Source organism: Peromyscus leucopus, chromosome 9 (genome assembly GCF_004664715.2).
Source record: "Peromyscus leucopus breed LL Stock chromosome 9, UCI_PerLeu_2.1, whole genome shotgun sequence".
Lineage (NCBI taxonomy): Eukaryota > Metazoa > Chordata > Mammalia > Rodentia > Cricetidae > Peromyscus > Peromyscus leucopus.
The window spans coordinates 82,855,520-82,880,640 of NC_051070.1; the positions used below are offsets into that span (position 1 = coordinate 82,855,520).

The 25,121-nt window shown below is 46.2% G+C and overlaps 1 pseudogene; it reads left to right on the plus strand.

Annotated features, from left to right (window-relative positions):
• The first annotated feature begins 16,000 nt into the window (after positions 1–16,000).
• On the plus strand, positions 16,001–16,119 carry LOC114700227 (annotated as a pseudogene).
• Positions 16,120–25,121: the final 9,002 nt, after the last annotated feature.

Sequence of the window (25,121 nt, forward strand, 5' to 3'; positions counted from 1 at the left end):
CCTCCATTCAGGGACACCCCTGACACGTTCCTGGCCTCAGTGGCTTTATTCCAGAACTCCTTTGTTCTATCCTTAACTCTAAAGCCAGACCCACGTGGCCGAAGATGCCAAGGTCTGCTGCTTACTGGGGCTGGAACATGGCCCCCTTGTTCAATTACATCTTCATCAGTTTTTTGTCCTTCACTGCCTGAGCTTTGTTGTCCTGAAACTCGCTCTGTAGACCAGACTGGCCTGGAACTCAGAGATCTGCCAGCCTCTGCCTTGCCAGTATTGGGATTAAAGGCATGCACCACCACACCTGACTCTAAACATTTTTTAATTCCTTTTCACAAGTTGGAAATTTAGCTGGCTGGCATCTTGCCCTGAGGCCACCACTCCCTTTATTCCATTTTGTAATCCATTTATCTCCTTGAACACAGGATTTAGCTCCATTCCACCTTTTGGTGCCCTTGTTCTCCTCAAATATTTTTCCTTGCTCAACTTGCTCCTTTTCGCTATTTATCTTCATTGGAGTTAAAATTAGTAGCCACAAAACAGTCTCTACTAGGCTGTTTTGAGATTTCCTCTGCCAAGGGAATTAATCTAAAACTCTTCACTTTAACCTCAGGCAGACTCTTCCAACAAGGGCAAAAGGCTGCTTTCTTCACCAAAGTATCACAAGAACGATCTCTAGGTAACACTAAAATTCTAACCCTCTTGAAGTAGCCCCAGACACGTCATCAAAGTATACTCAGCACCACGGTCTTCCATGCTCACTAGTATGGCCTACTAAGCAGCACTTAAAACTCCCAACTGCTTTTCTAATCCATAGTCCCAAGGTCCATATCACCCCAAACAAAAACGTAATCAGGCCTTTCACAGCCAGCAATACTCCAGTCCTGGCACCAACTTCTGTCTTACTTAGGGCTTTCATTGCTGCGAAGAGACACCATGATCATGGCAACTCTTACAAAGAAAACATTTAATTGGGGTGGTTCACTTACAATTTCAGAGGTTCAGTCCATTATCATCATGGTGGGGAGCGTGGCAGCGTGCAGGCAGATGTGTTGGCTACATCTTGGCTTTCAGGGAAAGAGCAAAAGAGCAAAAGAGATCTCAAAGCTCAACCCCACAGTGACATACTTTCTCCAACAAGGCCTCATCTCCTAATAGTACCACTCCCTTTGGGGGCCATTTTCTTTCAAACCACCACCACCACCACCACCACCATACACACACACACACACACACACACACACACACACACACACACACACCTAGAAGTGTGTTACCCTAGTGATTCCAAGTCCAATTAAGTTGGTAGTAAAGATGAGCCGTCCCAGCAAGTGACCACCATGATGAGGGATTGGTCTAGGCTGTGGCTGAACCTCCACATACCTTTGTTATAACACACTAGCATAACAAATCTCCCTGGGGAAGGCATTATGACACAAGCAGGAGCACATTTTGAGAGATGTGTAAAGTTTGTATGTACACATGGAAAATCTCTCTCCTGTCTTGGAAAAAGCTTAAGCAACCAAGCCTCTCCTCATCACATGGAATGTGTATCTTTGTTGGAGGCTACTCCAGCTGTGGGGAAGGCTGAGGATAAACCGCTTTTCCTTCACTTCAGAGCTAGTCTACCTGTGATCGATCGATCTCTCCCACTCTCTCCCTGTCTCTGAGATGAAGTCTCACTGGCCTGGAACTTGCTCTGTAGACCAGGTGAGGCTCAAACTCACAGAGATCCACCTGCCTCTGCCTCTTGAGTGCTGGGGGATTAAAGGCGTGTGCTTCCATGTCTGACTTAAAGTTGAATTTTAATTAGGGCATAAATTAGTAAATACTAATAAAATACCATGTGATATTTTCATAAATGTATATTAAAATGTACATGTTATGTAACGTTTTTGTTTGGAGACTTTTTTCTTTGCCCGTTTTTTATTAGTTCTTTGCGAATGTCATGCAATGTATTTTGATCATGTTCTCTCTACTCTTTCCAGATCCATCCCTCCTCCCCAACCCGCCCAGTTGTGTCCTCTTTTTTTCTTTTTTTCCTCTCATTGTTAGGGCCCAGAACCTACGGTTAAAGAGGTAGGTCATAAGCCCTAGGAAAACCTACTATCACTGCTGAATAGACCTTGTAGTTCAAATGACTTAGAATCTACACCCATAGATTGGTGCTTCTCTCTACCCTCATCTGAGAAGCTTCCATTAGCTGGCGAGTAACACAGTGACCCACAGACCCCAGAATGCTCAGCTCTAAATGAGACATCCATCACATCCCCTCCTCCTAAGGCTCCGGGAATCATTGCATAAGAGCAGGTGGAGAGAAGGTAAGAGCCAGAGGCGGTGGGAGACTACAGGAAAACAGTGTTTTCTGGACACAGCTGAGCAGCTGCACTCGTGAACTCACAGCAGCTGAGACAGCGCACAACACCTGCCTGTGCTCACGCCAGATAAAATCCTAGCACGGAGAGGGGAGATGGGCTCGAAGTCCCGCCCCTAGCCGAGGAGCTCTTGGCAACACACAGCTTCCAGGAGAGGGTCCGTTTTCTTTAAGGGTGTGGCTCCTGGTGGGTTGACCGCACTGCAGCAAAGGCCACGAATCCAAGAGTCTCTGGGCAGCGCAGATTAGACTTGATGGGCTTTTTGCTTTTTGGTCCTGGGACATGGCAATGCACACACGCTGAGCCTGTACTCCCCCAGTGAGCCATACCCCAGCACTCATCATGCGTCATATCTTCATGGTAAAAACTTTTTGTATCTTGTCTTCTAGCTTTTTGAGACATAACAGTAACTGAAGGAACTCAGGCCAAAAATCACAGGAAACAGGCATGGTGATTGATATACGTTAGTCATCTCAGCCCTCTGGAGGGGGAATGTAGACGGATTTTGAATTCTAGGCCAACTTGAGCTACACAGCAAAACCCTGTTTCAAAAACGACACCACCAGCACTAACAACAAGGCCTCCAGTAAAAACAATTCTTACAAAAAAAAAAAAAAAAAGGCAAGTAACAACAGGTGCTTGAGGCGGGATACAAATTAGCACAGTCACGATGGACAGAGGAGGCTCCGTGAAGAAACTTGGTTTTCCCTCCTGTACTAGAAGCAGAAGTTGTCAGCCCCGACTGTACAATTGCGTCCCAGAGTGCTTTGAATGAACCCACCCCAGCAACCCTCCCTGGAGAGCTCTCTCTCAAGCCTGGGTGGGGTCTGGAGCCCTGTGGGTGCTGAGGTGGGGCCACCGAAGACGCCCCTACTTTGAGGTTCAGGTGTAAAAGTTGATAGAGAAGAGACGCCATGAGCGTCTGAGGGCAGGTTGAGATAGATGAAGAGGGAGCTCCTGGGCTTTCCTTCCTCCCTCTCTAGCTTGGGGGCAGCCGAGGAGTGAGGCCTTGCGGATGCGGGGGTACCCTGCAAAAGCAGTAGTGCTGGGCTTTGGGGGACACAGCTTGGAAGCAACAGGGTAGAAGAGGCGATCTGAACTGGCTGAGCCAATGAACGAACACGGAAGAGACAGAGAACTAAGGCCCTCCCAGGGGAAGCGGGGAGGGTTGGAAAGGAGTCGGAGGCTGGTACGGGTATGAACTCAGTTTTGATTATACGTACACAGATAGACATTAAAATAAGAAGGTGTGTATGGAGTGTTTTACATAGGACACACACACACACACACACACACACACACACACACACACACACACACACACGTTCCCCTTACTGGCAGACTCTGTACTTAGGAATCTGTCTATACTGGTTAGACTTTCCTTGTCACCCCAAAGTGCTCCTGTCTCTTTAGCGGCCATGTCTGGAAATGCAGAAGCAGTGAAAAACCTGAGTCGCCCAGCACAGTTTCTCCCAGCCGAGCGAGGTGGGACAGTTGACAGCCTACCTTCATATTTCAGTTCTTGGGCTGTCAACAACAGACCTTCTTAAAATCTAGTTCACGACGTGTGTGTGTGTGTGTGTGTGTGTGTGTGTGTGTGTGTGTGTGTGTGCGCGCGTGCGCGCGCATTTTGGGTTGGTCATTTTGAAGCTTAAAATAGACCTAAAATGCAGGGCAGGGGACCCGTCTGGCATTTCTGAACACAGAAGGCTGCAATGTACCCAAAAGGAAATCACAGAAGCTCGACTCGTATTCAACCACAGGTTCAAGGTGTATCATCAGAAAGATGTATTAAATAAAGCATCTTGAAGCAGAAACACATGATGAGGTCGTGTGTCCACCAGTTGAAAAAAAATAGTGTGACCACTGACTCACAAGAACCTGGTCTGGTGTTTCTCCCGGGGCGTGGTTTGGTGCTTGCTATCTCAAAACGGCTCAGCAGTTAAGAGCACCGGCTGCTCTTGCAGAGGACCCAGGTTTGATTCCCAGCACGAGCGTGGTGGCCTCCATGGCATTGCATGCGTGTGGTGTACAGACATATATGCAGGCAAAACATTCATAAGCATAAGTAAATCAGAAAAATTATTTTTTATCAGGTGGAGGTGCTTGTTGCCAAGCGCAATGACCTGAGTTCCATCCCCGGGGCCTATAAGATGGAAGAGAACTGACTCCTGAAGGTTGTTCTCGGACCTCCACACATCTGTTGTGGAACAAGCACAAACATGCACACACACACACACACACACACACACACACACACACACCTCATAATAAAAATGTAAAAACATAAAATAATAAAGTAAAAGCGGGGTGTGGTGGTGCATACCTGTCATCTCAGAATTACTAGAGACTCGGACAGGATGGGCATGAGTTCAAGGCCAGTCTGGGCTACATACTGAGACCCTGTCTCAAAACATAAAAAGTGAATGAATGAGTAGATAGATGGGGTGAATAATGAATGAATGAATGAGTAGATGTGTGAAGAATGAATGAATGAATGAATGAATGAAATGTAACCAGGTGCTTTGCAGAGTGTCTTGAAGTTGGGACAGCAGTAGTGAAGCAGCCGGTTTGCTCCAGACTGGGAGCTTGCCTAGGGGTGGTCCTGTTGCCATGGTACACGTGCTTATTTATTGTCCTACCCCCACATTAACCCCGTCTTCCCCAGGGCAACCACCACGGCAATCTGTGCTGCAGCTGGGGAGGGACCACACCTGAGCAAACACCAGACACAGGCCTGGCTGGAATGAAGGCTGGCCAGGAGGCTTCGTGACTCCTGTGCCTTATCTCCTGTGACAGTTACAGAAGCACCGCCCTGCTGTCTGTTTATACAGAGACATATCGAACAGCAGGGCCTTGAGCCCTGCTTGCTCAGACCCTGGGAATTGTCCACACAGGGCTTCTGGCTGCCGGAACTCGCTTCCTGTCTTCCTGGCTGAATAAATGTTCCCATCACCTGGTGGGCCTCTGTTTTCAGTTTGCAAATGGGGACCCAGAACGCAGGATTGGAAATCATGATCCTCAAGTCACTGAGTCATGGCAAACGTAGGGCCGACTGCAGTTCAGTGACCTCGGTGTTTATTACGGACCTGAGATGGGCAAGGTCTGAAGAGGCAGTCTTTCAGCTGAAACTGTCTGGAACCTTCCATCAGATAGAGACATAAGGACAGGGAGGGATGTGGCACTGTCCACTCACAAGAAACCCGGCACCTCTGTTTTCTTGTGATCTCCTTTGTTTGTTTTGGTTTTGGTTTCCTGAGACTGTACCAGGCCCCAGCCCTTAGCATAACTGACGCCATGATGGCAGTGCCATTCAGGCTGTAAAACTCAGCATGCAGACAGGACCACCTGCTAGAAACTAAAACAAAGACCTAACCCATCAACGCCCACAGTTCTGGGACAGTCTCTAAACATACTAACCTTGCTTTTTGGCTTCTGTAGTTCTGCTTCTGGCTAACTGCTCTTATTAGTGGGAGTATGTCAGTCCAGAACAGGGTTGCTGTGCTTAAAGGTTCACCCTGAGAAAGGCTCGGGGCCACACTGAGATCCCTAACACCCAGTGTAGTCACCAGCTGATTAATAAAGACTTAATTCCCATGTCTGAGCAGTTTTCTCTGCGGGATTCCCTGCAGCAGAGATAGGGTCTCACATAGCCCAGGTCAGCTGTGAACTCCATATGTAGGCAAGGCTGACCCGGAACTCCTGAGACTCCTACCTCCACCCCTCAAGTGCTTGGATTACAGGCATGTGCACCACACCCAGCCCTCCCTCATTTTTTTTTAATGTAATGAGTATTTATTAAGCCTCGACTGTATGCTAGCCACGGTGCCAATGGCTGGGTATACCAAGAGCAAAGCAGACAAGATTCTAAAGGCAGGCAAGGTGGTGCCTCACTGTGATCCTGGTGTTGGGAAGATTGGGAAAGGAGAATCACTAGTTTGGAACCAGCCTGGATTACACAGGGAGATCTTATCTCAGAAAATAATGACAAGCAGGAGCTGGAGAAATGGCCGCTCAAGCGTAAAGACCTGTGTTGATCACCAGAACCCATACAAAAATGCTGAGCGTGATGAGATGGAGTCAGGTCCTGGGGGGTTGCTGGCAGCCAGCCTAGTCTATGTAACTGGTGAACTCAGGCCAATGGGAGACCTTGTCACAAAGTGAGTGGACAGCTCTCCTGGTTGTCATCTGGCTTCCACATGCACATACACATACTTCCACATGCACATACACACACTTCCACATGTACATACACACACTTCCACATGTACATACACATACACCACAGAAACACCTGCACACATGTGAACACACACACACACACACACACACTAAAAATGATAAATTAAACAGTAAAATAAACTTTAATAGGTAACCAAAGGGAAACTAGACACGATCTTTGCCCCTGTGATAGCATCTACTGGAGAACACAGTCATGGAACCCGTAACCAGCCACCCCGTGTAAGCAGAAGGGAGGAAGCTGCCACAGACAGAGGTCTGGGCAGCCTCCCTTACAGATGAGACACCGAAGCTCAGTCAGGAGGAAGAAAAGTAACCAGAGGGGGAAACTGGGCATGCTGGTCCCAGCATTCCAGGCGGAGCGTTCCTGAGGTCCCCGCTACTTTGGAAGTGTGAAGACTGAAAGTGAGACCCAGACTTCCAACTTGGAGAATATTCTTCTCTTCCTCTACACCATAACCATTGTCTCCAGCAGCTTCATTGACCAATCACACCACCACCACCAGCACCATCACCCTATTATCATCACCGTCACCACATCACTACCACTCCATCACCATCACTACACTACCACCACCATCCCCTCACCATTGCCACCATCATAGCCACCGCTATCTCCCTGCACAACTACCATCACCATCATCACAATTGCCATCACTACTGGCACCACACCACTACCACCACCACCTTATCACCACTGCTGCCATTACTATCGCCACCATACCACTACCACCAGCAGAACCGTCATCATTATCACCACCACTGCCATCACCACAACCACAACCATCACCATCACTACCACTATCACTACCACAATCATCACCCTCTCCAGTACCACCCCCCACACACACTAGTACCATCACTGTCACTGTTATGCCCTGAGTCATGTCTCCTCACAAGATGTTAAAATCCTAACTCTGGGTACCTCAGAACATGACCTTGGAAACAAAATCCTTATGGATAATCAAGTTGAGATGAGGCTACACGTATGAGTGCTCAATTCAACATGGCTGGTGTCTTTACTTAAAAGGAGAACTTCAGATGTTGAGCCAGGCACATAAACACAAAAGCAGAGATCAGTGATGGATCTACAAGTCAAAGAATGCCAGGGATTTCCAGGTGCAAGAGAGAGGCATGCAACGGAGTCTCCCTTATAGCTCCCAGAAGGAACCAACCTTGCCAGCTTGACTTTGGTCTTTGTAACCAGTCTTTCTCTGTCCACATGCCAGCTCCCACTAACCATACAGAGACTTCTTATTAATTATGAATGCTTGGCCTTAGCTTAGGCTTGTTTCTAACTAATTCCTATAACTTTAATTTACCCATATTTTTTAATCTACATTCTCCCACAAGCACATTACCTCATCTCCATTTTGCCCATTCTGCTTCCTCCACATCCGGCTGGTGCCTCCCCTTCTTCTTCTTCTCAGCATCCTCTCTGCCTGGAAATCCTGCCCAGCTATTGGCCATTCACCTTTTTATTAAACCAATCAGAGTGACACATCTTCACAGTGTACAAAAGAATTATTCCATATTTCCCCCTTTTTGTCTAAAGAAAAAAAGGAAGGTTTTAACTCTAAATAGTAAAGCTATATACAATAAGAACAGTTATCAAGTAAGAATTAACATTCACATTGTCCAGTCCATTTGTATTTGGCATATTTAGAGAAAACACTCTATTATCTATCTTATTTCATCTTGATGAATTTAAAGTTTTATACCTAAACATTTTCTATTGTAACTTGTATGACCATCTTAAAACTATCTTTTTTAAATCTCAACATACTTTTTTAGATAAACAATTTAAGCTTTTATATCTCTCAACATTATAAACTTTGCATCTATGTAAGTTTCCCCCCCTAATTTGGCAACAAGGAAAACTGTAAAATCATAACTATATAGTCTTTATTTTCCATCAGAGACCCAAGAGGATAAAATATTATTTGAGTAAACAGGAAGTGCAGACAAACAACTTCCAAAGCTATACAAATGGAAGAAACATCTGGCTGCCTGGACAGTCACCTGGGGTTCTACAGGCCTAGAGTGTCTGACAGACTTTCCCATGAAGCGGGAATTTTGAAGGATTGTCCTACTTTCTCTTGGTGAAGTTTGGCAGACACTCCCTGCGCGTCCAGTTTGGACAGCTTACTCTAAGAAGCTGAAGCAAGGCAGCTTCTTGCCCAGTGACTAACTTTGCCTTATAGAAGCAAACTCCATATGGAGATTCTTTGATGCCCATCATCCTTTTATGAAGTAGATTGATGTTGCCAAGAGCAGACGCTTCTCACTGTCATGAAAAGCCTTAGGTTATTAAAACATTTAAAATGCTGTATTCTGTCTTTGAAATGTTTGAAGATCACCTATCTATCTAAAATATATCTCTGTATAGCCTTGAAAACATACTAAGCATGTCTACGAGTTTGTTAGAGGTGACTAACTACTAACTTGCATTCTTTATTGTCCTAAATAGTTTTTAAAGATTAAACCTTTACATAGCCTTTTAAAATAAGCTGTATAGATATAATACCTTAAACAAGAATAGAAACATATACACAGTATAACAAAAAACAACCTTAAATTTGTATCAATATATAAAGATCTATACCAATGTATAGTATTTGAGACTACTGGTTGTTTAAAAGTAGACTCAACAATCTATCCTTTTATCCCATCATTTCTATACTATATACTCCTTTTTCCCCTCAGAAAGAGATTCCTGAATCTAATTTCCTTTGTTTAGCTTTCTCCCTGACCATGACCAGTAACAACTTGTAACCAACCCTCCAAATGATGACAAACATCCATAACCCACCAAAAGGCCAAAAACCACACACCCCACCTCTTGGAAATGTGGGTGTCATCTTGTCTAGACTGCTTCTTGTTGTCTTGAAGTTATGGCATCTTTGGGGGACCCTGAGAAAATTAGAATAATGGTCAAGTCCTGGATAGAATAGTTTGTGAGACTGGACCTTCTCAACCAGCAGCCTTGAAGATGTTCTGGACACAGGACTCTGAGAAAACTGCAACAGAGGCATCTGAGAGGCTGGATCACCTGGGCCAACCATTTTCACTGGTGTCTGGCCCCCTGGCTCTGAAAACCCATAAACTTTCAAAGGTAACATACATATCTGTACTAACACAAGTATAGACTGTGAGTTGTGCACAAGCCAGCCAAAGATGTTTTTTTGTTTTATGTTTGAGCAGTTAAAATATACATTACCTGTCTTGTGGTTTTTCCAGGTTTATTTCTTTATGTGTATGGCCAGGATTTTCAGGGTGTCTTCCCCGATCAAACCTGATCCTCTCTAACCTTGAACCAATTCACAGCCTTTCATTTTCTGTGGAAACAAAAGCATAACCTCTTCCCTAAAGCAATACATTTTTCATTTTGAACTTCCATTCTGAAGCCAAGACACCTCAAAAGTATTACAGGCTCATTTAATTCAGCCATTCCTTCCACAATCTAATGTCTCTCCACAGCTGTTGTTCTCTGTTTATTAGCATTTAAAAAATTCAAAATTAACAAAGGACCATAAAAGGTCCAAACTCCCTGTTATATTTTTCATCTTTATGTGGCTTATTTTTTATATTAGTTTACTCTTTCTTTAAAGACTTTACATTATTATTATTATTATTATTATTATTTATAGTTTCTCTGTGGAGCTTTGGAGCCTTTCCTGGAACTCGATTTGTAGCCCAGGCTGTCCTGGAACTTACAGCGATGCACATGCCTCTGCTTCCCGAGTGTTAGGATTAAAGGCATGCGCCACTACCACCTGGCTACTTTATTATTTTTAAACTATTTTTTCCTATGACTGTCTATACTTTTTCTTTTCTTGTCTGGACCTTGTTTTACTGGACTTCTTCAGCATTCTCTGACAGCATGAGTTAAACCTTAAACCCATTGCACAGCTTAGCTCACGGCATGCTGGTGGCTCAAACCCACAGGAGACCTGTCTCTGTACAATGGGGTCTGCCTGAGAGACTGTGGAACTAGGAAGCTGCATCTGGCTCTATGCTTGTGTTTTTGGAACTTTTCTTTTCCTATGTGGAAATCTATGCTCCACGTTGGGCACCATTTTTTAACCATTCTTTCCCTGTCCTTCCTGCCAGCTCCCAGATAACCACACAGAGAGTTCTTATTAATTATGAGTGCTTGGCCTTAGCTTAGGCTTGTTCCTAACAAATTCTATTACTTAAATTAACCAGGATCTTTTAATCTACATTCTTCCTCAAGCTCATTACCTTATCTCCATTTTGCTCATTCTGCTTCCTCCACATCTAGCTGGTGACTCCCCTTCTTCTTCTCAGCATCCTCTTTGCCTGGAAACCCTGCCTAGCTATTGGCTGTTCAGCTTTTTATTAAACCAACCAGAGTGACACATCTTCACAGTGTAAAAAAAGATTACTTCGGGGGACTGGAGAGATGGCTCAGTGGTTAAGAGCACTGACTGCTCTTCCAGAGGACCCAGGTTCAATTCCCAGCACCCACATGGCAGCTCACAACTGTCTGTAACTCCAAGATCTGACACCCTCACACACACACACATGCAAGCAAAACACCAATGCACGTAAAATAAAAATAAATAAATTATAAAAAAAAAGATTACTTCACAACAGGTCTTCAACACTGAGAGATAATGACGTCCTACCCAGTTTTCTGTGCTCATCAAGACATCTTTAGAAAAGGAATTCCATCTTCATTATCACCATTTTCCTCACTCTCATGATCATCCTTGATACTTGCCATTGTTATCATCTATCTGTTCTATCTATCTATCTATCTATCTATCTATCTATCTATCTAATGTCTTTTGTTGTTGTTCTTGTTTTTCTGCTGTGATGGAGCAGTGACCTCAGCCTTGCTCTCATTCTCATGGACACACAAAGACACTCAGGAGCCCGCGGGCATCATGGGTTGGGATAGTGCTATGCATGCAGTCCCACCCAGAGTCTGGACCCACACTTAAAGTGTTTCTGTCTGTACAGAAAAGGTGTTCCCAGGTATGATGCCAGCAACTTTCAGCAGAAGTGTCAATCACCTTTAGATGCGGTACTCAGGCTGGTTATAATGGATTTTATTGCCACAGCTAACCAGGGATATTAGTCAGATACATAGTAACCATGACTCAGAGGAATCAATCTGAGCTGCGTGCAGGTATTCAGAACAGCTGGCAGAAAAGGCTCAGGGCTGTTTGAATTTCCACACACAACAAGGGGACATGTCACTTCCCCTTTTCCACTGTGCCTGGCACCATGCTAACACAAAAACAGCTCCCTCTGTGTTTGCTCATCGAGAGGACCTCTTTCCAACATAAGCAGAGCCCCTAACCAGTGTCCAGACCCAAAGCTGTGTGCATGCTGGGAAAGTGCACTGCCATTGAGCTATCTCCCCGGCTGCTGCTTGTCCAAATGTGTTTGTCTGTCTTCCACTCCACCCCATCTTTACCCTAAGAGATTTTTCTTGTGGAAAGAATGAATGATAAACAGCTTAAAAAACCCTAGCAGTCTTTTGGGATTGGAACCTTCAACTGTATTCCTGTTCTGATTGTTGTTCTGTGCGTGCATGCATGCGTGCGTGCGTGCGTGTGTGCGTGTGTGTGTGTGTGTGTGTGTGTGTGTGTGTGTGTGTATACATGTCTGTTGTATACACATGTGCATGAGGGTGTATACACACAGGTGTATATGTGCATGTGGTCAATGTCAGTGTCCTCTTCAGTCACTCCCCATTTTATGTTTCAACACAGGGTCTCTCATTAAACCTGGAGCTCATCAATTTGTCTAGGGTGCCTGGCCAACGAGTTTGAGAGATCAGTCTGTCTGTGTGCCTCCAGCCCTTGAGACTATATCCAACTTTTATGTCAGTGTTAGGAAATCTAAACTCAGGTCCTCATGTACAATGAGCACCTTACCAACTGAGTCCTTCCCCGGCCCCCTACAGTGTTATATTTATATGGTTCAGCTACTACAGCACCCACAGTTGCTGGCAGACTAGAGGGATTTTGGAGTCGGTCACTTTTTTTTTTCTTTTTTGCAAAGTCTTTCAAACTCCACCGTCATTTGCAGAAGCCAGCCCTGTTTGCAGAGCTTCACGTTTATAATTTCGTCAAAATTTTGAGCTTACATTTTAAAATGGGGATTGTTTAAAATATGCAGCAGTTTGCAGAGCCTGTAGGTACTTGCAGAGACCACAGCTGTCTGCAGAACTCTTTGAGGTTTGCAGATGCTATTATTGCTTGTAAAAAGCTGTTGAGGTTGGTTGCTGTGCCTGTTACATGATGGGCATTGGGTTCCAATATGGTTTGTTCCCCCAAAACTTCATGTATTAGGAGTTCAGTTGTTGCCATGGTGATATGACAGGCAATAGGATGGGCCCATCTTTGAGAGATGGGGCCTTGTGGGAGGTAGTTAGGCCATTGTAGGGCTACCCTTGGGTTACATCTTTATTACTGTATAAAATGCCCCAACATAAAACGGTTTATGGAAGAAATAGTTTGTTTGGTTCACAGTTCCAGGTGACAAGCCATTACTGTGGGGATGTCAGGGCAGGAACTTAAAATGTTACAAAAACTTCCATCAAGAGCAGAAAGAGACTATACATGTGGATTCTTGACTGCCTCCTTCCTTTCTTTCTCTTAGCTCGATTCCTTTCCTCCTACAATGTTCAGGGGCCCCTGCCTAGGGATTGGTGCTACCCACCATGGGCTGGGTCCTCTCATGTCAATGAACCCTCAGGACACTCTTCCCTCAGATCTGCCCACAGGCCCACCTGATCTAGATAATTTCTCGGTAAGTCTCTCTTCCCAGATGATTGATTCTAAATTGTGTCAAGTTGATGGTTAAAACTGCCACAGTTTGCAAGGGTTTAATACCGTCCTATAGAATGTGTTAGTACTCATGAGAAAAGGTTTCTATAGAAAAGCTGGCCCAAGCCGGGGCATGGCGGCACACGCCTTTAATCCCAGAACTCTGGAGGCGGAGGGAGGTGGATCTCTGTGAGTTCAAGACCAGGCTGGTCTACAGAGTGAGTTCCAGGACAGCTAGGGCTAAACAGAGAAACCCTGTCTTGAAAAGGCAAAGGGGGAAAAAAAAGAAAAGAAAAGAAAAGCTAACCCATACCTACCCCCACTCTCTAGCTTCCTGCCTCAACCCATGATATCCCCCTAACACTCACACAAAAGCTCCATCATGTTGGGGACCCAGCACCAATGCTATGTGGTCTTGGAGTTTGGGCCTCCAAAAGAGTGAGCTGTGTACAACTGTTTACAAAGAACCCAGCTTTGCTTAGGGTGTTTTGCTAGTCTAAGAAGTCACAGTTGGCTGCTAGGTGGGCTTTTTCTCCCTGAGCGGACAATAGGTGTGAATTATCCCAGTGAAGGATGTCTAAGTGGTACTGAAAGAGCAGAAGGACACACAGGTATACAGAAGGGCTCTGGCTACGAATAGATTTTTTGGGGGGTGGGGTGGGGGTGGGATGGGGAATTTCTGAGCATACCAGGGCTACCCCGAGAACAGTTTCAGAGACATTCATGACGAGGGAGGATGTGAGCTTCTAGAAGAACCTGGTTAACAGCTCCCCCCTGTATGCTGTATCCTGTCCCTGCTCCATGCACATGGCTTTCAAGATAAGCCCCAAATGGGAGCAATGCAGGAGGACAATTTATAACGAAATATAGTAACACATATGTATGAAAGTGTCACAGTGAAGCCCATTATTTTGTATGCTAATTAAAAAAAAACTGTTATGTGTTTGGGCATTTTGCCTGTATGTATATCTGTGTGCCAATGGAAACGCGGTGCCTGTGGAGGTCAGAAGAAGGTGTCAGATCCTCTGGAACTGGAGCTAGGGACAGTTGTGAGAGACTATGTGGGTGCTGGGAATAGGACCTGGCTCCTCTGTAAGATCAGTAGTCCTCTTCACCAGTAAGTCATCTCTCCAGCCTTTTGTTTGTTAATGAAGAAAAAAGGGGGGCTCCGAATGTCGCACAGGGGTGGGATGCTCTGATAGCATGCATGAGGCCCTGGGTTTGATCCCCAGCATCACATAAACCGAGCAAGGGGTCAGATACGGTGATCATAACATTTGGGAAACGGAGACAGCGGATTAGAAAGCTCAAGATTGTCCTCAGCTACACTGGGAGTTTGCCAGCAGTCAAACTATATGAAATCCTGTAGAAAGGACGGGAGGAAGGGAGGAAGGGAGAAAGGGAAGGAGGGAGGGAGGAAGGAGAGAGAGAGGAGGAGGGAGGAAAAGAGAAGGGAGGGAGGGGGAAGAAGAACAGAAGGAACTGGCACAACCCCTCCCCCACCGGGTCTCAAATTACACCGCTCTTCTCCCAATGGAGTTCCCACCAACCCCTCAAGATAAAAAGGGACAGAAGAGCTTGCTGCAAGCTCTTAGCCTACAATGGAGGGGCATTTTGAAACAGGACCCTTGGACATGGCAGTGTGCTCACCCAAAGGCACATCCTTGAATATCGAGATGCAGGGTGCAGTGTCCTGCAGGGGTGAACCCCAGCGGCTCCACTTGGAAGGCTTGTTTCAGGCACACCCTGCTCTTTGGTCCCAGCTGCAGTCCAACCCAGTCCCGGTAAATCAAATCCTCTTTTCCAGTAACTCACATGCCCACTCTGGAGCAAGGACATGCCCAGAATGAGAAGTGGGTTTAACCTGTGCCTGAGTTGAAAGACAACTCAATTAGTTCAAGCCAGCGACTCTTGCCTCACCAAAATGTCCTATTGCAGCCTGCTCAGCCTCTCTATGTGTTCCTGTTTGTTTTCTTAAACTTCAGCGTGGGCTGTGACTCATTGCGAGTAATTGATGGCTGTTGCCAGTCCACCATCCAGAGAGCTCGTCCTGCCCTCCCCAGTTCCTGTCTCACCCCTGCATCTGTTTGCATCCTTCTCTGGGGAAAGCTGCTTCATCCTCTCCAGGAGCTTTGAAGAAAAAGCCCCTAACGTCTTTATTTTGTTTTTAGACTGTCAGGAACAAGGGTAAGGTGACTCTCTTGGGAGAAGACAGTTCCCACTGAGTGGCCTGACGCTCCACCCCCACCCAGAATCTGCCTTTTCAGATTCCTGAATTGCTGCTCTCTGTGCTTGTTCGGTCCAGGTGAGCCAAGAGCTAGTCACACTTAAAACAAAACAACCTTGAACTGGGGAGATGATGGCTCAGCAGTTAAGAATGCTTACTGCTTTTGCACAGGACCCGGGTTCAGTTCCCAGCACTCACACGGTGGTGGTGGCACACAATAAGTCCAGTTCCAGGGGATCTGACCCCATCTTCTGACCTCCGTGGGCACTGCACACACATGGTGCACACACATGCAGGCAAAACACTCATGCACATAAAATAAGCAAAACAAACAAACAAAAATTTAAGCCCTCAACCGTCCACAGCAAACTAAATCTGCCAGATCCCTTTCCTCATGGGGCTGGGAACAGTGGCTTCAGTGGTAGCGAATGTAGCCTGTTGCCTACATGGGTTTCTCTAAGACATCTTGGATACAGTTTTCTGGTGGATTTTCTTGTTTCTGATTGCAATGTCTCCAGACAGGTAGGCACCTTTGAGAAACTCCAAGGTACAGTGGCTAGGGTTCACAATGGCAAGGTCATTATGTCCATTTGTCCCAAGTTGCAGGCTAAGGAAGGTGTGAGGTCCTTAATAGGTTTTCTGTGTAACTCGATAATAGGTTTCTCCACCGATTCAATAAGCCAGGGCAAGCCAAATTGAAAAAGCAAAAGAACAGACATATTTGAGCAAAAAGCAACTCCCAGGTGAGCCCTCCAGCCCCAGAGATCTTGGTCGGAGAAGTCACGAGGCCCAACTAAAGCAGGGAGCATATGTACCTGGTAGGTGAGGGGTGATGATGTGTCCTCCACAAGTTGGATTTGTGCCCATGTATGGTCAAATACCCAATGCTTTAGGGGAGGAGTTGCCGCAGCCACCCAGAATACAGAACTGGGCTTTTTGGTGCCTTTTCTTTGTTGGAGATTCTCTGAGAGGATGGGGTTTGGAGAGAGAGAGAGAGAGAGAGAGTGTGAGGAATGCAGGTTTCTGGATCAAGCAGGAATGAGCTGGAGGTTCCAGCCGAACAGTCCTGCCCCGAATGTTCAAGTTCCCTGGCCAACAGGAGGTCTGTATCTCAAAGAAGTGGAGCTCCATCAAATTTAATGCAGATGACTCTAAGAGGTGGTAGCTGAGGAGGGGCTCATCCTTGATAGCTGCAGACTCAGACACAGCCCATTCGGCGCCCCTAGACCAGTGGAGGGCCTTGCATCCTCGAGGGCTTCCACTGTGTTGAGTTCCACACTCCACTAAACATGTTCCATAATTCTCTCACAAGCGGTGCCCCAAAACTAAATCTAGCATTAAATCCAGGTGTGGCACACACTGATGGTCCCAGGACTTGGGAGGTGAGGCAGGAGAACTCAGAATTCAATTCAGCAGTCTGAGGTCAGCCCGGTCTGCATGAGACCTTGTCTTTCAAGGGAAACAAAGGAGGATCAAAGGTGACCCAGGCTTCTGGAGCCCAGGCCTGTCATCCTAGCACTCAGGAGCCTAAGGCAGGAGGAGCAGGAGTTCAAGGCCAGCCTGGATTTGTCTCCAAAGAACAAAAGGCTAGAGTGTTTGCAACCACCTCTTCCTCAATGCACACAAATGTCCCAGGTGACTCCCTTGTCATTGCCTGTCCACGGTATGCTTTCTCACATACTAAGCACTCAGGTGACAGGTATGCACCACCCCATGCAGTTTATAGGATGACAGGGATCGAGCCCAGGGTTTTATGCACCTTGGGCAAGCTCTCTACTAGCTGAGCTACATCTGCCATCTCCACCAGCCCTGCTTTGGTCCTGTTTCTGTTTTCAGATCGGGGCCTCGTTCCAGAGCCTACACATCAAGGAGGATGACCTTACATCCCTAATCTTCCTGCCTCCACCTCCCAAATGCTGGGATTATAGGTATGCACCACCATACTGAATCTGTGTAGTGCTTGGGCTCATAAACAGGGCTTTGTGCATGATAGGCAGGCACTCTACCCACCCGGCCACATTCCAGCCTGGTTTTTAATCTTTTTGATACGCAAGGTCCAGCTGACCAATGAGAACACAGTAGAACATATCGAAGTCACCCATGTCCTGCCTTTCTTCCTTCACCCTGCATCCCCTGTTGACCTACCTCTACATGTTTTGGGTTTTAGTGTATTTCTTTGTAGACATTTCCCTTTTTCTTATTGGAAGTTTGGGAAACACTACCGTCATTTCTTCCCACTTTTATTTATTTGTTCAGCCAGTTTTTTCTTGGGTTATTTGTTTGTTTGTTTGTTTGTTTGTTTATTTAGAGACAGGGTTTCTCTGTGTAGCTCAGGCTGTCCTGGAACTTGTTATAAACCAGACTGGTCTTGAACTCACAGAGATCCACCTGCCTCCACCTCCCAAGTGCTGGGATTAAAGGTGTGCGCCACCACTGCGCTGTTTTTGTTTTGTTTTTTAATTTTAATTTTTCAGTTGACAAAAGTAGGCACATTTATAGTGTACAATGTGTTGTTTCTTTTTAAATATGTGTACATTGTGGAATGGCCAAATCCAGCCAATTAGCATGATTACTTCATGTGGTTGCTTAACATGTATATCATGATAAGAAGACTTGAAGCCTGTTCGCTTCCAAATCTTTTTAAAAGTTAGACATTTTCACTGTATTGCCTATTATAATTTGAGAAATTTGTAATTTAAATTTTTATTATTAGTGTACATCAGTTGTATAAAATAATGGCTTTTATTGTGTTATTTTCATCCATGTGTATGTTGTGTGTGTGTGTGTGTGTGTGTGTGTGTAAAACAGAGTCTTGTGTAGTCTAGAGTGGCCTGTATAGCTGAGGCTAATTGAACTTTTTTTAAGATCCATTTTTATTTTTAATAATGTGTGCATGTGCATAACTATGTGCGTGCATGCATGTGTGTGTGTCCACACATGTGTGCAGGTATCTGGAAAGGGTGTTGCATCTTCTGAAGCTAGAACAACAGGCAGTTAGTTGTAAGTTGCCTGATGTGAGTGCTGGAAACCAAACTTAGGTCATTTGCAAAAGCATTATGTGTTTTTATCCACTGAGCAATCAATCACTCCAGCCCTTTGGAGCTCTTAAGCTTTTGATCTTCCTGCCTCTGTCTCTCAAGTGCCAGAATTAGAATATGCATCAGCATCCTGAGTTCTCTCAGAAATCTTCAAGGGTGCAACATATTGTTAACTAAAGTCATCATAGACAGATGATAAGTAGATGTTAGATAGCTAGATAGACAGATAGATAGATTTAGTTTGCTTATTTGGGGCTATAGATCAATCCAGGGCCTGGTTCATGCCAGGCGAGAGTTCTACCACTGAGCTACATCCCCAGCCCCAACGTGATATACATTGCTAAGCACCACCGTGTGCTGAAGACTGGACTGGATTCCAAGGATACAAAGAGCACAGTCATAAACCAGGGGTGGTAGTGTGCACTCGGAAGGCAGACACCGGAGGATCTCTGTGAGCTCGAAGCCAGCCTGGTCTACATAATGAGTTCTAGGACAGCCAGAGCTACAGTGAGAACCGGTCTCAAACAAGCAAACAAATAAACAAAAAACAAAACCAAAGGGCACAGTCTGACGGTGAAGACACAGGGAAGATTCAGCTGTGGTGGGTCACAGGGGCAAATGATGGGCTGCAGGACTTGGAGGCAGTCTGGGAAAGGCTTCTCTGTGGACAGGTAGGATTTACCAAGACGAGGGGGAACTGAGACAGAAATTGAACTTGGCAGACGGAGCTGACTCACTCAGTCATGTGTCCAGAGTCCACCTTTTAAAGGAGCCTGTGAAAATGGTTCCCTATCTTTGAGGGGAAAACCTTTAGGTAGAGGAAAATGCTTCAATGTGCAAGGTTCCAGTGTTGATCTTCTTACTGAACCCGACTCCTCTTCATCCACCACCCAGTGAGCTGACCCCTAAGCCAGCTGTGTGCAGAAAGAGAGTTTACACTATTCAATAGAGGACCAAACACAAGGAGGGATCCGCAGACTCAATTCTGTCCTCCCAGGGTTGGGGTCCGGCATACCTAGGGGAGGAAAAGCTGTAGTTAGAAGTGCTGGGGAAAGGTGATGGGAAATAAGGGAGGGGAAGGTCCTGCTGTCCGGACCTGTGTGGAAAGACTTTCCGGTTCCCTACTAAACATCTGGTAGACAATGGCAACTTGAGCAAGACCTGAGGGTAGAGGTGGGCCCTCTGATATCAACAACTCATCTGTTGGATTCCTATAGGCTCACTTGAAGGAATTGATGACTTCTACAGGTTTGAGCCAAAGACGATTATTTCCAATCCACCCCCACCACACTCCCATCCCCTCCAACCCCCAAAATAAAAATAAAAAAAAAAAAACTAGTTAGAACAATGCTTGCCTAGGTGGTCACTCCTCAGAGGTGTTATCTACAGTACAGCAGGCCTCGCTCCATTCAGCCTTCCTCAACTTCAGCAATGTGATCTCCGGTTTCTTCACAGATGCCAACCTCAGGGCTCATTCGTCAGGTGCCTTGTTTTTTAAGACAGGGTCTCTCACTGGCCTTTGGCTTGCCAGTTGGCCTAGGCTAGCTGGTCATTGAGCTCCAAGGGATGCACCTGTCTCTGCCTCCTTAGTACTGGGATCACAAGCCCACATCACCATGTCTGCTTGGCATTTATTTATTTATTTATTTATTTATTTATTTATCTATTTATTCATTTATTCATTCATTATTTATTTATTTATTTATTTATAATGTGGATTCTGGGGATTAAACTCACATTCTAAAGCTTGTGTGGCACTTTACGGGCTGAGCCAGTACCCGAGTCCAGGCCTTTAGCTAGAGACATTTTAGCCAGGGAGACAGAACAGGTCAAGTGTCTGAGGAGAGTAAAAGTTCATTTCGTTACAGGGACATTTATACTAATATGTTTAAAAAAGTTTCCTTAATGTAGAGGGGCTTGTGCAGGCAAAAGTGTATGGGACCTATGAAAATGTGTGTGCTTATGCGCACGCACGAGTGCCAGGCGGTGAGGGCGGCTCAGAGGGTGAAGACACTTGTCACACAAGCCTGATGGCCTGAGTTCCTTCCCTAGAACAGGCATAAGGGTGGAAGGAGAGGGTTGACTATGAAGCTGTCTTCTGACCGCTGTACATCACACACACACACACACACTCACACACACAAGACACACATACAGACAGACACACACTCACACACACACACAAGACACACACTCATACACACAAGACACTGACACACACAGACTCATACACATACACACACACACACACACACATGCTCATACACACACAAGACACACACTCACAGACTCATACACACATACACACTCACACACACATTCATACACACACAAGACACACACACATACAGACAGACACACACTCACACACACAGACTCATACACATACATATACACACATGCTCATACACACACAAGACACACACTCACAGACTCATACACACATATTCATACACACACAGACACACTCACATACAAAGAAGTAAAATAAAATGAGGAAGGTGGCTCTGATATAAAGGAACATGGAGCTGGAAGGGTTGGAGGGGAGACCGTGGGAGGTCAGGGGGACGGGAGAGTTAGTGACGGCTGGCCTTGAGGTCACAGACTGAATTTAGGTCTTTATCTTGCCAGTAATGGGAAAACAGAATGGACAAACTTTTTATTTAGTCCTTAGAGAGTCTTTTAAAACCAACTGCCAAGGGTGAGGGCATGCACCATGGCCAAATCTCAGCACTCAGGATGCTAAAGTAGCAGAATGATGAGTTCAAAGCCAGCCTGGACCTCATGGTGACACTCCTTTTCAACAAGGCAACCTTGAACCAGGTATGGGGGACATCTGCTCTATAATTCCAGTCCTGGGGATGTGGAGGCAGGGGGATGAGAATTTCATTGTCTCTTGGGCTTGCTTATCAACCAGTCTAGTTAAATTGATGAACTCTAGGTTCAATAAGAGACCCTAACTCAAAAAACAAGGTGGATATGACCGGTGATGGCTCACACCTTTAATCCCAACACTCAGGACACAGAGATAGGTAGGTATCTGTGAATCTGAGGCCAGCCTGATCTACAGAGCGAGTTCCAGGGCAGCCTGGACAACACTGAAAATCCTGTCTTGAAAAACCCAAACCAAAGAAACAAAAAAGGTGGAGAGTAATTAAGGAAGACACTGATATTGACCTCTGACCTCAACACACACCAACCAGCACACACATACACGAATGTGTTATGAAGTTCGAAACCACCAAGGGCAGACCACAGGCTCAATCCAGTTATAATTAAAGGATTTACTGATTGCTGCTAGCAAGACAACAGGCTCTGAGCCAAACTAGAAATTGCTGTGGGAAGGGGGGTGAGGGAAGGATTTGTTTATTTTGAGCCAATGTGTAGTCCTGGCTGTCCTAGAACTCACTCTGTTTACCAGGCTGCTCTCAAGCTCACAGAGATCCACCTGCCTCTGCCTCCTGAGTGCTGGGATTAAAGCTGTGTGTCAATAGCACCTGGGAGGAGAAGGAGTTTTTGTTTGTTTTTGTTTTTGTTTTTTCAGAGCTGAGGACCAAACCCACTGAGCTAAATCCCCAACCCCAATGAGGTATTGTTTTTGTTTTTTTGAGATAGGATCTCTCTGTGTAACAGCTCTGGCTGTCCTGGAATTTGATTTGTAGGCCAGGCTGGCCTCGAACTCACAAAGATCTGCCTGCCTCTGCCTCCCAAGTGCCGGGATTAAAGGTGTGTGCCACCGCTGCTTGGCTAAGGGGAAGAGTTTTTAAAGGCAAAAAGCACAACAAGCCCTTGAATATCTGCACAAACGAGCCAAGACTGTTCTGCTCCACCAAGATTAAAGCCAGTCAAGGTGACCTCAGAACAGTCCTTGAGTGTCTGCACAAGCAGGTCACAGAAGCCAAAATCAGCAGCTAGTCATATCACGACAAGTAGACGGTCACGGCTGAACATTTTTGGGTGGGGGTCACTGAGTCAGGGTTACTGGGAACTTGACTTCTAGGGACTGGAGTCGGAGACAAACAGCTAGTGGATACCAAGACGGATGCCTAGCATAAAATGGAGTTTCTTAGCCACCACAAATGTGTACACACAGAGGAAAGGAGACGGAGGGAGGGAGGGAGGCAGCGAGAAGCAAGCCCAGCTGCCTTACCTACATTTGTGTAAAGATCCCTGAGGTCCAGTGACTCACTCCTATGATCTCTAGGGACTCCATCCACTGCTGGACTTGGGGATTTAATCAGATTCAAGTTCCAGCTTTGGCAAATTTCCTTCCGAGTGGTGTTGGATATTTCTCTTGGGTACACGTAAAGTCTACTTGTCTCTCTTCCAGCAGCCACTGGCGCACCCCAGGGCCATCAGGCTGCATGGCCTTCTGGCCCTAGGAGAAGAGGGGAGGTCGAGGCTCAGGTGGGCTCGGGACACACTGGTCTCCCTACTCATCTGTGGAGAACTTGCTGGTCTCCTCGGTGGCCTTGGTGGCCCCAGGTCCTTTGTTGTGACCCTCAAGGCTGACGGTTTTCTCGTATAGTTGGGAGCCTCCCTTGTAAACTCTGGCAAAGAAAGTCATTTCTTCTCAAAGGCTTTCACGTGTCCCAGGACTCCAGGGCCAAAGTCCTGTGCATGCCAAGTTCTGTTTATTGCCCGGCTTCTTCATGGATGTTGGCAAAGGAGGCAGAAATTCCAGAAATCTCAATTCCTCCTTCCTCTTGGCACCCCTGTATCCTCCCCCTCTCCCCACCCTCCTCTCAACCGGTTCTCAGGCCTTTGCCCATCTGGTAGACAAGTGGCCAATTGTCTCCGGAATCTTCTTATCCCTGGCGAGAGGCTGCATCGGGGCCAGAGGAGGCTGCCACGGGCTTTGAATGTGGAACTCAGTGAGGCTTGCTGGGTGGTGGGTAAAGCCAGGGACCAGCAGGGCAGGAGAGGCAGGCTGAGGGAGAGACCCGGGTATGAGCAGAGGGGTCTGCAGAGGGGGAGAGGCACACGGCCGTGGCCACGAAACTCCAGAAGGCAACTGGTTCTGTGCCACCGAAGCAACAGGGCACAGAAAACAAAAAAGCCCCCAAACAGGGAAAATGACCGTCTTCCCTGCAGCCTCTAAGCTGCTGGTCTCACGCCTCCCCCCCCTGCCCCCCCATCCCCCCACCCTGGTTTCCCTCATCTTGTTCCTGAATTATTGTCACCCATTTTAAAGGACCATCGCTGCCCAGGAGAATACCTGAAAAGCTACAGTGACCAGAATGCTTGCCTGCTTCACCTCTGCCAGGCAAAATGCTTCAACTTAGTTTTCCTGCGTGCTCCCCATCTGGCAGTCCTGGTGAAACCAACAAATTTCTTCCTGGTATCAGGGTTTTAAAGACATAAAATAAAAGACACCGGTGTTAGAGAGGCCACCAATTAAGTTACGATACAAGTATCACAAGTTTCTAGGCTGGCCCTAGGCATGTAGCTCACTCGGTTGGTAGAGTGCTTGCCTAGTGGGCAGGAAGTCCTGGGTTTGGTCCTCAGCACTGCACAAACCAAGTGTACCTCTTGGTGCATGCATGTAATCCCAGAACTCAAGTGGAGGCTGCAGAAGTGGAAGTTCAAGATCATTCCCAGCGACGTAGTGAGGCCAGCCTGGGATACATGAAACCCTGTCTCAAAAAGACTTTTTTCCAGTTTAAGTGTGGTTCAGTTGGTAAAGCACTTGACTAGTCCAGGCAAAGTGCAGGGTTAAGTGGCTGGCACTGACAAAATAAAACGTTATCTTACACACTTTGTTTCTGATATTTTAAAAGAGACGAGAGAAAACTAGCCTTGAACAAGGTGCAATGTGAAAACTAATTCTGAAAAAATGTCTTCTACCGAGTGTGTATACTTTTAACCCCAGCACTGGAGAGGTGGAGGCAGGTGGATCTTGTTGAGTTTGAGGCCAGCCTGGTTTACACGTGAGATCCTGTCTCAATAAAAAGAAATAAAAATAAAAAAGTATTCCTCTGACCTCCACACTTGCACCATGGTATATGATACACTATAAACAGTTGCTCCCAAAGACCAGTGGTCCCTCCAGATCTTATTCCTGTCCTCAGCACGTCTATTCCCAGTGATGACTGCCAGCAAGGAGACTGAGTTGACAGGGACCAGCAGGGACAGGCCATCTTCAAAAGAGGTGGTTCAAGTTACCGAAGAAACTGCTCACAACAGGGCGGGGAGCCAGGGAAGATGTTCCCGGAAGCTGCCACCTCACCTCACTCTGAATGGGGGTGGGGGCGGGGCCGTGTGTTGAGGGAAAACAGGAGGAAACAGGGAGTAGAGAGGCCACAGGGAAGGGCAGTAGGGACTGTGGACAATCCTTGGCGTGGGAAGAGCCAAGGGCTTCGTGCTCACCACAGAGATCTTGAGTAAGCTGTTTCCTCTTTCTGAACCTCAATTTCCTCATCTGTGAAAAAGGCTAACAATC